This window comes from Lissotriton helveticus, chromosome 1_1 (genome assembly GCF_964261635.1).
Source record: "Lissotriton helveticus chromosome 1_1, aLisHel1.1, whole genome shotgun sequence".
Lineage (NCBI taxonomy): Eukaryota > Metazoa > Chordata > Amphibia > Caudata > Salamandridae > Lissotriton > Lissotriton helveticus.
In genome coordinates, this window is record NC_136057.1 from 117,794,381 (window position 1) to 117,806,533 (window position 12,153).

The 12,153-nt window shown below is 57.9% G+C and overlaps 1 protein-coding gene across 1 annotated transcript in view; it reads left to right on the forward strand.

Moving 5' to 3' along the window:
• Positions 1–2,232: 2,232 nt before the first annotated feature.
• LOC144764107 (uncharacterized) overlaps positions 2,233–12,153 on the forward strand; it is a 240,450-nt gene continuing 230,529 nt past the window's right edge. Inside the window, exon 1 of the mRNA XM_078650286.1 lies at positions 2,233–2,352. The gene's annotated coding sequence lies outside the window, so the exon portion shown is untranslated. The remainder of the gene's footprint in view (positions 2,353–12,153) is intronic.

The window sequence follows — 12,153 nt, forward strand, 5'->3', positions numbered from 1 at the left end:
CACATGAAGGCCACAGCGGATCTTTCACTTATTCAGAAACTCAGTCTCCCCGGGTCAGGGCAGCTAGCACAGCAAAGCATACCCCACTCCTTTACCGAACCAATATTTATTAGAGCTTCTTATGAAGTAGAATACACTGTGCCGTGCTTATTCACGACGTCCAATTAAATGCTACGATTACTTTCGATTTATTAGGGCATCTTAAACTGCAGAGAACTTTAACCATTTAAACCCATGAAAACAGTCAGTGCAAACATACCTGACAGCTTGCCCAGTTCTGTGTGTGAAGTGTGCCTACCACTCCATTCTAGACTTATTCTGAGTTTGCCTGTGCCCCTGTCACTCACACAGTATGTCTCTGCTTTGGTTTTCAGTTGCATTACAGCTCAGGTCACTCGTGGCTGTTGAGTGAGACTGCAAGTCATTCAGCTGATTATATTGACATTTTGAACCACTTCCAAGCTGCTTTATCTAATTTCTACAATTTTAGCTAGTCTGATCAATGGAAGTCGTTTATATTTCTTACTTTTTGCAGCAGTTAACTTAGTTTCTCGTTCCTCAAATGTGTGCAATTTCTGAATTATTGTTTCCCTCCTCTTCATTCCTTAATTTTGCTCACGAGACAGTGTCACTCATAGTCATTGAAATGTCACTCATAATTACTCTTAAAATATTAAAATGTCACACATAGCAATCTGAAACCTTGGCAGCTATGAATGTGGGTGCTGTGCTCCCTGCTGAGCCAGAGGCCAGGACTGCACCATGAGCGCGGGGTTAAAAGGACAACTGCGCATGCGCTGGGGATAGACACCGCTTCCCACAGTGCAGATTAAAGAGACATTGGATTAACTGCGCATGCGCTGAGGACAGACACTGCCCCCCGCCGGGGAACGCGGGTTAAAGAAAGCCTGATGGATGAACAACTGCGCGTGCGCGGAGGACGGATAGATTGTAAGGAAGATTTCTTTCTTTCGTTCACAGCACAGTAAAGGGCGACAGCTCAGCGCCAGCACAGGTCCGCTCGGGGACACAATGAATGAGAGACAACAGCTGCCTCCCGCAGCGGAGCACAAGGCGCCTCGCGCCACAGCACCCGCGGAGATAGATTTAAGTGCAAAGCTCCTCGGTTCGGCTCGTCTATGGGGAGGGGGTAATGTCTTTCCTCTGCGCTGGCGCAGTGAGACGGAGCGTCCTCTGTTCGGGGCAGTTCAGTCTGTACCCCGTGCAAGGTCTTAACTCGGCGATGTAAATGTAAATGTAAATGTAGTATACTTGTAAAGCGCACAGCTGCCCCAGCAACGGGGCGTCCCGGCGCTGTATAACTCTGGGGAACCCGTCCTGGCTTTCCCTGTGGGATGGTCCCTTGCTGGGAGTCCCCAAGGTGGAGCCAGGCATCCCCGGAATTGGTGGGGCCGTTGTGGAGATTAGGCAAGCTAATGCCCAGAGTTGCCGAGTGGAACCCCTGATTAGAGTAAGCACCGAAGCGAGAATTATCGAGTCCCCTGACCAAGGTCCACGACCCTGCCGCGTCGGGAATTGAACCCTGGTCCCAGGCTGACTTCTGCTCTCAGGCCTGCCGCCTCTAACCAGTGAGCCACATTACTCCACATAGGGGGTAATATCTTCGCTCTGCACATGCGCAACTGTGACGTGCGGTCTTGCGTGTGCGCAGCTGTGATGTCTTTTGTTCGCACGTGCTATGTTGGCTCGTGCATCGGCGTGAGCGTGCGCGTCACTCGGAGAGAATAACACACCGGGCCCCCCTCTTCGCAGGCAGCCGGGCCCCCGTGCCCCCCCCCCCTCTTCCCCAGGCCCTGCAGCCAGGTGCGCAACACCCATTGGGCTCACGGGGCTTCACCCGAGTACATAATTGGACTATAGACACAGTTACCATAAATGACCTCACGGGCACTTTACTTTATAATAAAGACTACGGCAGCAAAGATCACCTAATGCTAAGGATTGGATAGACTTTCTACCCAAGGACACCATTATGTGACGTTTTACGATCAATTTTGAAACTAGCCACGAGAATTCACAAGAATATATATTATAACATGTCGTGCATCTTTTATATACGCCACCCTTTTAATGATCTAAATAGTATTTTAGAGATTCCATTTATGAGAAGTAGATGAGGGCACAGAACACGAGCATTTGACATATTCCCCATTCCAAGATGGCGCCCGTTTCCACGGCCGTAGTCCTTCGTTTATTGTTCTGTCGGTATACCGGAAGTCACCCCAAGCGACGGCCCGGGGTCTTATACACTATCCTGAAGCCCCTCAGATGTGGACACCGCCCTCGGTCTGCGGCCCTGGATCCTCTGCTGGACTCTGCGACGATAGAAAGGTGAGACTGAGGTCACAGGCTTCATGTAGTTCGAAGTGAGATCCGCGCTGACCATAGACCCAAGGGCCGTTCCTTATACACAGCAGGCGCAGGTGACTGTCAGCGTTTGCATTAAGAGTGAGGCCTTGAGAGACTTCAACAATCTGTGGCAGGGCTCGGGTAAACTCGGCTTTCCCATGAACCCTGGTTTACCGCTCACCTCTCACTTTATGGAGCTGTTACTGTGCCTCGTACTGAAGCAACCGAGAGAAGGAGTTCCCTATAGAGCCGGATCTCGGCTGAGAGTGGATCCCCTGATAACAGAGCGTTTTAAAGGAGTGCTTTGATAGCTAACTTGGGGATTAAGAGCACTATCAGACATTTGGTTTATTCTGACGCTTACCACACTAGGACATAACCATAGTATTTGATTTACAGATATTGCTTGATTCTTGGAAGAAAACAAGAACACATGAATCAGAGGACCCATCCTTTGGACTCATCGTTGATAATTAACGGAACCCCTGTGTGGGTCGGGATTAACACCACATTGAAAGTAGGTTTCCTTGAAATATCCATCACTCTGGAACTTTACAGAGATGGATTTTCAGACGTTTAAACATACCCCTTCTTTATTTACAAAAAGTTATACTGGGACGGTGTAGGTATTTATTTCTCACCTTCATGCTTGATACACCTGGGGGGGGGGGGGGGGCTCTAAGATTTGGGACTTATAACCCCCAGACTAGAGTACGCGGCATGACAGCCATCATTCGGACCCAATCACAGACACAGGTTTTCACCCTTGAAATTACGAAGGATTTTGTGCACCAGGGCTATAAGCAGCTCATTTTGCCATTGGAGTTTTATCTGGATTTGCTCTCTCCATCGTATAGTGTATCTTAGAATGCTTTTTTAAAATGTATCTTCTCAACAAGGTTAGGTTACTATTGTTTGTATACCCAACATAGACAACCCCCTTAGTTTTTATGCGCTGTGGCCGTATTTAATTTTACAAAAAATAATACCAATAGCTGAGAAAGATGTGACTTCTATTTAGACCATGGTTCTGTACCTTTATTTTTTACACAGCCTTGAGAAAGTCGCGGGATCACACCCTGTAGCGACGAAACACACGTTGGTTGTAGCCGAGAACAACAGAATAAAACGCAAACAAGACGAAAGAAAGAATTGTGTATATTCTGTGACTCATTTACTGTACTTTTTTTTTACTTAGAGAGAAACCAGTTTTCAGTTCAACGTCTTTATTTCGATTTGATAAAATCATAAAAGACAACATCCAATACACGAAAACAACATAAAATTACCACAATATTCATAAATACGTCATCACTTTAAACAGTAAAATAGATTAAATATACTTTAAAGACGTGCAGAAGTCATACATATAGAGAATAAGAAGAGTAACAACCAATTATCTCACTGATGGATGCCTAGCTCAAATAGCCCATACCCAACCTAAAAATTAGAGGTAAACCACATATTACTTAAATACGTGTGTTGGGGAGTTGATTTTCTCAGGGATGCAGAGGAGGTGAGGCCTGTCCAGGGGTTGCAGAGGAGGTGAGGCCTGTCCATGGGGTGCAGAGGAGGTGAGGCCTGTCCAGGGGTTGCAGAGGAGGTGAGGCATGTCCAGGGGTTGCAGAGGAGGTGAGGCCTGTCCGCGGGGTGTACAGAGGATTTGAGGCTTGTGCAAAGGAGGTGAAGCATGTCCTTTTCAGGGGTGGAGTGGTTGCGAAGGAGTCGAGGCCTGTCCATGGGGTGCAGAGGAGGTGAGGCATGTCCAGGGGTTGCATAGGAGGTTAGGCTTGTCCAGGGGGTGTACAGAGGATTTGAGGCTTCTACAAAGGGTGCAAAGGAGGTGAAGCATGTCCTTTTCAGGGCAGGGGTGGTTGTAAAGGAGGTGAGGCCTGTCCTAGGGGTGCAGAGGAGGTGAGACCTGTCCAGGGGGAGAAGAGGAGGTGAGGCGGGTCATGAGGGGTGCAGAGGAGATGCCTGTTCAGGGGGAGCAGAGGAGGCGAGACCTATCCATGGGGTGCAGAGGAGGTGAGGCATGTCTTGTCCATGAGGGTACAGAGCAGGTGAGGCCTGTCAAGGGTTCAGAGGAGGTGAGGCATGTCCAGTCCAGGGGGTTAACAGCAGGTGATGCCTGTCCGGGGGTACAGAGGAGGTGAGGCATGTCCTGTCCAGGGGGTTAAGAGCAGGTGATGCCTCTCCGGGGGTACAGAGGAGGTGAGGCATGTCCTGTCCAGGGGGTTAAGAGCAGGCGAGGCCTGTCCAGTGGTGCACAGGAGGTGGTGCCTGTCTTGGGCTGGTGGTGCAGAGGTGGTGAGGCATATCTGGGAGTGGTGCAGAGGAGGTGAAGCCTCTCCAGGGGGATGCAGAGTGGTTGAGGCCTGTCCAGGGGGATGCAGAAGAGGCAAGGCCTGTCCAGGGGTACAGAAGAGGGGAGGCCTGTCTTGAGGGGTGCAGAGGAGGTGAGGCCTCTCCACGGGTGCTGAAGAGGTGAGGCCTGTCCAGGTGGTGCAGAGGAGGCGAGGCCTGTCCAGGTGGTGCAGAGGAAATGAACTTGTCCAGGGGTACAGAGGAGGAGAGGCCTGTCCATGGGGTGCAGAGAGGTGAGGCCTGTCCAGAGGTGCAGAGGAGGTGAGGCCTGTCCAGGGGGGTGCAGAGGAGGAGAGGCCTGTCCAGGGGGGTGCAGAGGAGGAGAGGCCTGTCCAGGCGGGTGCAGAGGAGGAGAGGCCTGTCCAGGGGGGTGCAGAGGAGGAGAGGCCTGTCCAGGGGGGTGCAGAGGAGGCGAGGCCTATCCAGGGGTGCAGAGGAGGTGGGGCATGTCTTGTCCATGGGGGTACAGAGGAGGTATGGTCTGTCCAGGGGTGCAGAGGAGGTATGGTCTGTCCAGGGGTGCAGAGGAGGTATGGTCTGTCCAGGGGTGCAGAGGAGGTATGGTCTGTCCAGGGGTGCAGAGGAGGTGAGGCATGTCCTGTCCAGGGGGTTAAGAGCAGGTGAGGCCTGTCCAGTGGTGCAGAGGAGGTGGTGCCTATCCTCGGCTGGGGGTGCAGAGGAGGTGAGGCATATCTGGCTGTGGTGCAGAGGAGGTGAAGCCTCTCCAGGGGGATGCTGAGTGGTTGAGGCCTGTCCAGGGGGATGCAGAAGAAGCTAGGCCTGTCCTGAGGGGTGCAGAGGAGGTGAGGCCAGTCCAGAGGGGCAGAGGAGGTGAGGCCTGTCCAGGTGGTGCAGAGGAGGTGAGGCCTGTCCAGGTGGTGCAGAGGAGGTGAGGCCTGTCCAGGTGGTGCAGAGGAGGTGAGGCCTGTCCAGGTGGTGCAGAAGAGGTAAGGCGTGTCCAGGGGTGCAGAAGAGGTAAGGCTTGTCCAGGTGGCACAGAGTAGGTGAGGTCTGTCCAGGTGGCAGAGGAGGTGAGGCCAGTCCAAAGGGGCAGAGGAGGTGAGGCCTGTCCAGAGGGTGCAGAGGAAGTGAGGCCTGTCCAGGGGGTGCAGAGGAAGTGAGGCCTGTCCAGGGGGAGCAGAGGAGGTGAAGCCTGTCCAGGGGGAGCAGAGGAGGTGAAGCCTGTCCAGGGGGAGCAGAGGAGGTGAAGCCTGTCCAGGGGGAGCAGAGGAGGTGAAGCCTGTCCAGGGGGAGCAGAGGAGGTGAGGCCTGTCCAGGGGGAGCAGAGGAGGTGAGGCCTGTCCAGGGGGAGCAGAGGAGGTGAGGCCTGTCCAGGGGGAGCAGAGGAGGTGAGGCCTGTCCAGGGGGAGCAGAGGAGGTGAGGCCTGTCCAGGGGGAGCAGAGGAGGTGAGGCCTGTCCAGGGGGAGCAGAGGAGGTGAGGCCTGTCCAGGGGGAGCAGAGGAGGTGAGGCCTGTCCAGGGGGAGCAGAGGAGGTGAGGCCTGTCCAGGGGGAGCAGAGGAGGTGAGGCCTGTCCAGGGGGAGCAGAGGAGGTGAGGCCTGTCCAGGGGGAGCAGAGGAGGTGAGGCCTGTCCAAGGGGTGCAGAGGAGGTAAGTCCTGTCCATGGGGAGGAGAGCAGGTGAGGCCTGTCCAGGGGTGCAGAGGAGGTGAGGCCAGTCCAGAGTGGTGAAGAGGAGGGGAGGCATGTCCAGGTGGCAGAGGCGGTGAGGCCTGTCCATGGGGTGCAGAGGAGGTGAGGCCTGTCCATGGGGTGCAGAGGAGGTGAGGCCTGTCCATGGGGTGCAGAGGAGGCGAGGCCTGTCCATGGGGTGCAGAGGAGGCGAGGCCTGTCCATGGGGTGCAGAGGAGGCGAGGCCTGTCCATGGGGTGCAGAGGAGGCGAGGCCTGTCCATGGGGTGCAGAGGAGGCGAGGCCTGTCCATGGGGTGCAGAGGAGGCGAGGCCTGTCCATGGGGTGCAGAGGAGGCGAGGCCTGTCCATGGGGTGCAGAGGAGGCGAGGCCTGTCCATGGGGTGCAGAGGAGGCGAGGCCTGTCCATGGGGTGCAGAGGAGGCGAGGCCTGTCCATGGGGTGCAGAGGAGGCGAGGCCTGTCCATGGGGTGCAGAGGAGGCGAGGCCTGTCCATGGGGTGCAGAGGAGGCGAGGCCTGTCCATGGGTGCAGAGGAAGTGAGGCCTGTCCAGGGGTCAGAGGAGGTGAGGCTTGTCCGGGGGGTGTACAGAGGATTTGAGGCTTCTACAAAGGGTGCAAAGGAGGTGAAGCATGTCCTTTTCAGGGCTGGGGTGGTTGTAAAGGAGGTGAGGCCTGTCCTAGGGGTGCAGAGGAGGTGAGACCTGTCCAGGGGGAGAAGATGAGGTGAGACCTGTCCAGGGGGAGAAGAGGAGGTGAGGCGGGTCATGAGGGGTGCAGAGAAGATGCTTGTTCAGGGGGAGCAGAGGAGGCGAGGCCTATCCAGGGGGTGCAGAGGAGGTGAGGGATGTCTTGTCCATGGGGGTACAGAGCAGGTGAGGCCTGTCCAGGGTTCAGAGGAGGTGAGGCATGTCCAGTCCAGAGTGTTAACAGCAGGTGATGCCTGTCCGGGGTTACAGAGGAGGTGAGGCATGTTCTGTCCAGGGGGTTAAGAGCAGGTGAGGCCTGTCCAGGGGTGCCGAGGAGGTGTGCCTGTCGTGGGCTGGGGGTGTAGAGGAGGTGGGGCATATCTGGGAGTGGTGCAGAGGAGGTGAAGCCTCTCCAGGGGGATGCAGAGTGGTTGAGGCCTGTCCAGAGGGATGCAGAAGAGGCAAGGCCTGTCCAGGGGTACAGAGGAGGGGAGGCCTGTCCTGAGGGGTGCAGAGGAGGTGAGGCCTCTCCACGGGTGCTGAAGAGGTGAGGCCTGTCCAGGTGGTGCAGAGGAAGTGAACTTGTCCAGGGGTACAGAGGAGGTGAGGCCTCTCCACGGGTGCTGAAGAGGTGAGGCCTGTCCAGGTGGTGCAGAGGAGGTGAGGCCTGTCCGGGTGGTGCAGAGGAAGTGAACTTGTCCAGGGGTACAGAGGAGGTGAGGCCTGTCCATGGGGTGCAGAGGAGGTGAGGCCTGTCCATGGGGTGCAGAGGAGGTGAGGCCTGTCCATGGGGTGCAGAGGAGGTGAGGCCTGTCCATGGGGTGCAGAGGAGGTGAGGCCTGTCCATGGGGTGCAGAGGAGGAGAGGCCTGTCCAGGGGGGTGCAGAGGAGGAGAGGCCTGTCCAGGGGGGTGCAGAGGAGGAGAGGCCTGTCCAGGGGGGTGCAGAGGAGGAGAGGCCTGTCCAGGGGGGTGCAGAGGAGGAGAGGCCTGTCCAGGGGGGTGCAGAGGAGGAGAGGCCTGTCCAGGGGGGTGCAGAGGAGGAGAGGCCTGTCCAGGGGGGTGCAGAGGAGGAGAGGCCTGTCCAGGGGTGCAGAGGGGGAGAGGCCTGTCCAGGGGTGCAGAGGAGGAGAGGCCTGGAGGAGAGGCCTGTCCAGGGGTACAGAGGAGGAGAGGCCTGTCCAGGGGTGCAAAGGAGGAGAGGCCTGTCCAGGGGTACAGAGGAGGTATGGCCTGTCCCGCGAGGGTACAGAGGAGGTATGGCCTGTCCCGCGAGGGTACAGAGGAGGTATGGCCTGTCCCGCGAGGGTACAGAGGAGGTATGGCCTGTCCCGCGAGGGTACAGAGGAGGTATGGCCTGTCCCGCGAGGGTACAGAGGAGGTATGGCCTGTCCTGAGGGGTGCAGAGGAGATGCCTGTTCAGGGGGAGCAGAGGAGGCGAGGCCTATCCAGGGGTGCAGAGGAGGTGGGGCATGTCTTGTCCATGGGGGTACAGAGCTGGTGAGGCCTGTCCAGGGTTCAGAGGAGGTGAGGCATGTCTAGTCCAGGGGGTTAACATCAGGTGAAGCCTGTCCGGGGTTACAGAGGAGGTGAGGCATGTCCTGTCCAGGGGGTTAGGAGCAGGTGAGGCCTGTCCAGTGGTGCAGAGAAGGTGGTGCTTGTCCTGGGCTGGGGGTGCACAGGAAGTGAGGCATATCCGGGAGGGGTGCAGATTAGGTGAGGCCTGTCCGGGGGATGCAGATTAGGTGAGACCTGTCCAGGGGTGCAGAAGAGATGAGGCCTGTCCAGGGGGTACAGAGGATGTGAGGCTTGTGCAAAGGAGGTGAGGCATGTCCTTTTCGTGGGAGTTGCAAAGGAGGTTAGGCCTATCCAAGGGGTGCAGAGGAGGTGAGGCCTGTCCAGGGGTAGGAAAGGAGGTGAGGCCTCTCCAGGGGTAGGAAAAGAGGTGAGACTTGTCCAGGGGGAGCAGAGGAGGTGAGGCCTGTCCAGGGGGAGCAGAGGTGATGAGGCCTGTACAGGGGTAGCAGAGGAGATGAGGTCTGTACAGGGGTAGCAGAGGAGGTGAGGCATGTCCAAGGTTGCAGAGGAGGTGAGGCCTGTCCATGGGTGCAGAGGAGGTGAGGCCTGTCCCGCGGGGGTACAGAGGAGGTATGGCCTGTCCAGGGGTGCAGAGGAGGTGAGGCCTGTCCTGGGGGGTGCAGAGGAGATGCCTGTTCAGGGGGAGCAGAGGAGGCAAGGCCTATCCAGGGGGTGCAGAGGACGTGAGGCATGTCCAGTCTAGGGGGTTAACAGCAGGTGATGCCTGTCCGAGGGTACAGAGGAGGTGAGGCATGTCCTGTCCAGGGGGTTAAGAGCAGGTGAGGCCTGTCCAGTGGTGCACAGGAGTTGGTGCCTGTCCTGGGCTGGGGGTGCAGAGGAGGTGAGGCATATCCGGGGATGCAGATTAGGTGAGGCCTGTCCAGGGGTGCAGAGGAGGTGAGGCCTGTCCAGGGGGTACAGGAGGTGGTGCCTGGGCTGGGGGTGCAGAAGAGGTGAGGCATATCCGGGGATGCAGATTAGGTGAGGCCTGTCCAGGGGGTACAGGGGAGGTGAGGCTTGTACAAAGGGTGCAAAGGAGGTGAGGCATGTCCTTTTTGTGGGGGTTGCAAAGGAGGTTAGGCCTGTCCAAGGGGTAGGAAAGGAGGTGAGACTTGTCCAGGGGGAGCAGAGGCGCTGAGGCCTGTCCAGGAGGAGCAGAGGCGCTGAGGCCTGTCCAGGAGGAGCAGAGGCGATGAGGCCTGTCCAGGGGGAGCAGAGGCGATGAGGCCTGTCCAGGGGTAGCAGATGCTGTGAGGCCTGTCCAGGGGTAGCTGAGGCTGTGAGGCCTGTCCAGGGGGAGCAGAGGCTGGGAGGCCTGTCCCGCGGGGGTACAGAGGAGGTATGGTCTGTCCAGGGGTGCAGAGGAGGCGAGGCATGTCTTGTCCATGGGGGTACAGAGCAGGTGAGGCCTGTCCAGTGGTGCAGAGGAGGTGAGGCATGGCCAGACCAGGGGTTAACAGCAGGTGATGCCTGTCCGGGGGTACAGAGGAGGTGAGGCATGTCCTGTCCAGGGGGTTAAGAGCAGGTGAGGCCTGTCCAGTGGTGCAGAGGAGGTGGTGCCTATCCTCGGCTGGGGGTGCAGAGGAGGTGAGGCATATCTGGGAGTGGTGCAGAGGAGGTGAAGCCTCTCCAGGGGGATGCTGAGTGGTTGAGGCCTGTCCAGGGGGATGCAGAAGAAGCTAGGCCTGTCCTGAGGGGTGCAGAGGAGGTGAGGCCAGTCCAGAGGGGCAGAGGAGGTGAGGCCTGTCCAGGTGGTGCAGAGGAGGTGAGGCCTGTCCAGGTGGTGCAGAGGAGGTGAGGCCTGTCCAGGTGGTGCAGAAGAGGTAAGGCGTGTCCAGGGGTGCAGAAGAGGTAAGGCTTGTCCAGGTGGCACAGAGTAGGTGAGGTCTGTCCAGGTGGCAGAGGAGGTGAGGCCAGTCCAAAGGGGCAGAGGAGGTGAGGCCAGTCCAAAGGGGCAGAGGAGGTGAGGCCTGTCCAGGGGTGCAGAGGAGGTGAGGCCTGTCCAGGGGGAGCAGAGGAGGTGAGGCCTGTCCACGGGGAGCAGAGGAGGTGAGGCCTGTCCAAGGGGTGCAGAGGAGGTAAGTCCTGTCCATGGGGAGGAGAGCAGGTGAGGCCTGTCCAGGGGTGCAGAGGAGGTGAGGCCAGTCCAGAGTGGTGAAGAGGAGGGGAGGCCTGTCCAGGGGGAGGAGGGGAGGCCTGTCCAGGTGGCAGAGGCAGTGAGGCCTGTCCATGGGGTGCAGAGGAGGTGAGGCCTGTCCATGGGGTGCAGAGGAGGCGAGGCCTGTCCATGGGGTGCAGAGGAGGCGAGGCCTGTCCATGGGGTGCAGAGGAGGTGAGGCCTGTCCATGGGTGCAGAGGAAGGGAGGCCTGTCCAGGGGTCAGAGGAGGTGAGGCTTGTCCGGGGGGTGTACAGAGGATTTGAGGCTTCTACAAAGGGTGCAAAGGAGGTGAAGCATGTCCTTTTCAGGGCAGGGGTGGTTGTAAAGGAGGTGAGGCCTGTCCTAGGGGTGCAGAGGAGGTGAGACCTGTCCAGGGGGAGAAGAGGAGGTGAGGCGGGTCATGAGGGGTGCAGAGAAGATGCTTGTTCAGGGGGAGCAGAGGAGGCGAGGCCTATCCAGGGGGTGCAGAGGAGGTGGGGCATGTCTTGTCCATGGGGGTACAGAGGAGGTATGGTCTGTCCAGGGGTGCAGAGGAGGTGAGGCATGTCCTGTCCAGGGGGTTAACAGCAGGTGAAGCCTGTCCGGGGTTACAGAGGAGGTGAGGCATGTCCTGTCCAGGGGGTTAGGAGCAGGTGAGGCCTGTCCAGTGGTGCAGAGAAGGTGGTGCTTGTCCTGGGCTGGGGGTGCACAGGAAGCGAGGCATATCCGGGAGGGGTGCAGAGGAGGTGAGGCCTGTCCGGGGGATGCAGATTAGGTGAGACCTGTCCAGGGGTGCAGAGGAGGTGAGGCCTGTCCAGGGGGTACAGAGGATGTGAGGCTTGTGCAAAGGAGGTGAGGCATGTCCTTTTCGTGGGAGTTGCAAAGGAGGTTAGGCCTGTCCAAGGGGTGCAGAGGAGGTGAGGCCTGTCCAGGGGTAGGAAAGGAGGTGAGGCCTGTCCAGGGGTAGGAAAGGAGGTGAGGCCTGTCCAGGGGTAGGAAAGGAGGTGAGACTTGTCCAGGGGGAGCAGAGGTGGTGAGGCCTGTCCAGGGGGAGCAGAGGTGATGAGGGCTGTCCAGGGGTAGCAGAGGTGATGAGGCCTGTCCAGGGGTAGCAGAGGTGATGAGGCCTGTACAGGGGTAGCAGAGGAGATGAGGTCTGTACAGGGGTAGCAGAGAAGATGAGGCCTGTACCGGGGTAGCAGAGGAGGTGAGGCATGTCCAAGGGTGCAGAGTAGGTGAGGCATGTCCAAGGGTGCAGAGTAGGTGAGGCATGTCCAAGGGTGCAGATGAGGTGAGGCCTGTCCATGGGTGCAGATGAGGTGAGGCCTGTCCATGGGTGCAGAGGAGGTGAGGCCTGTCCCGCAG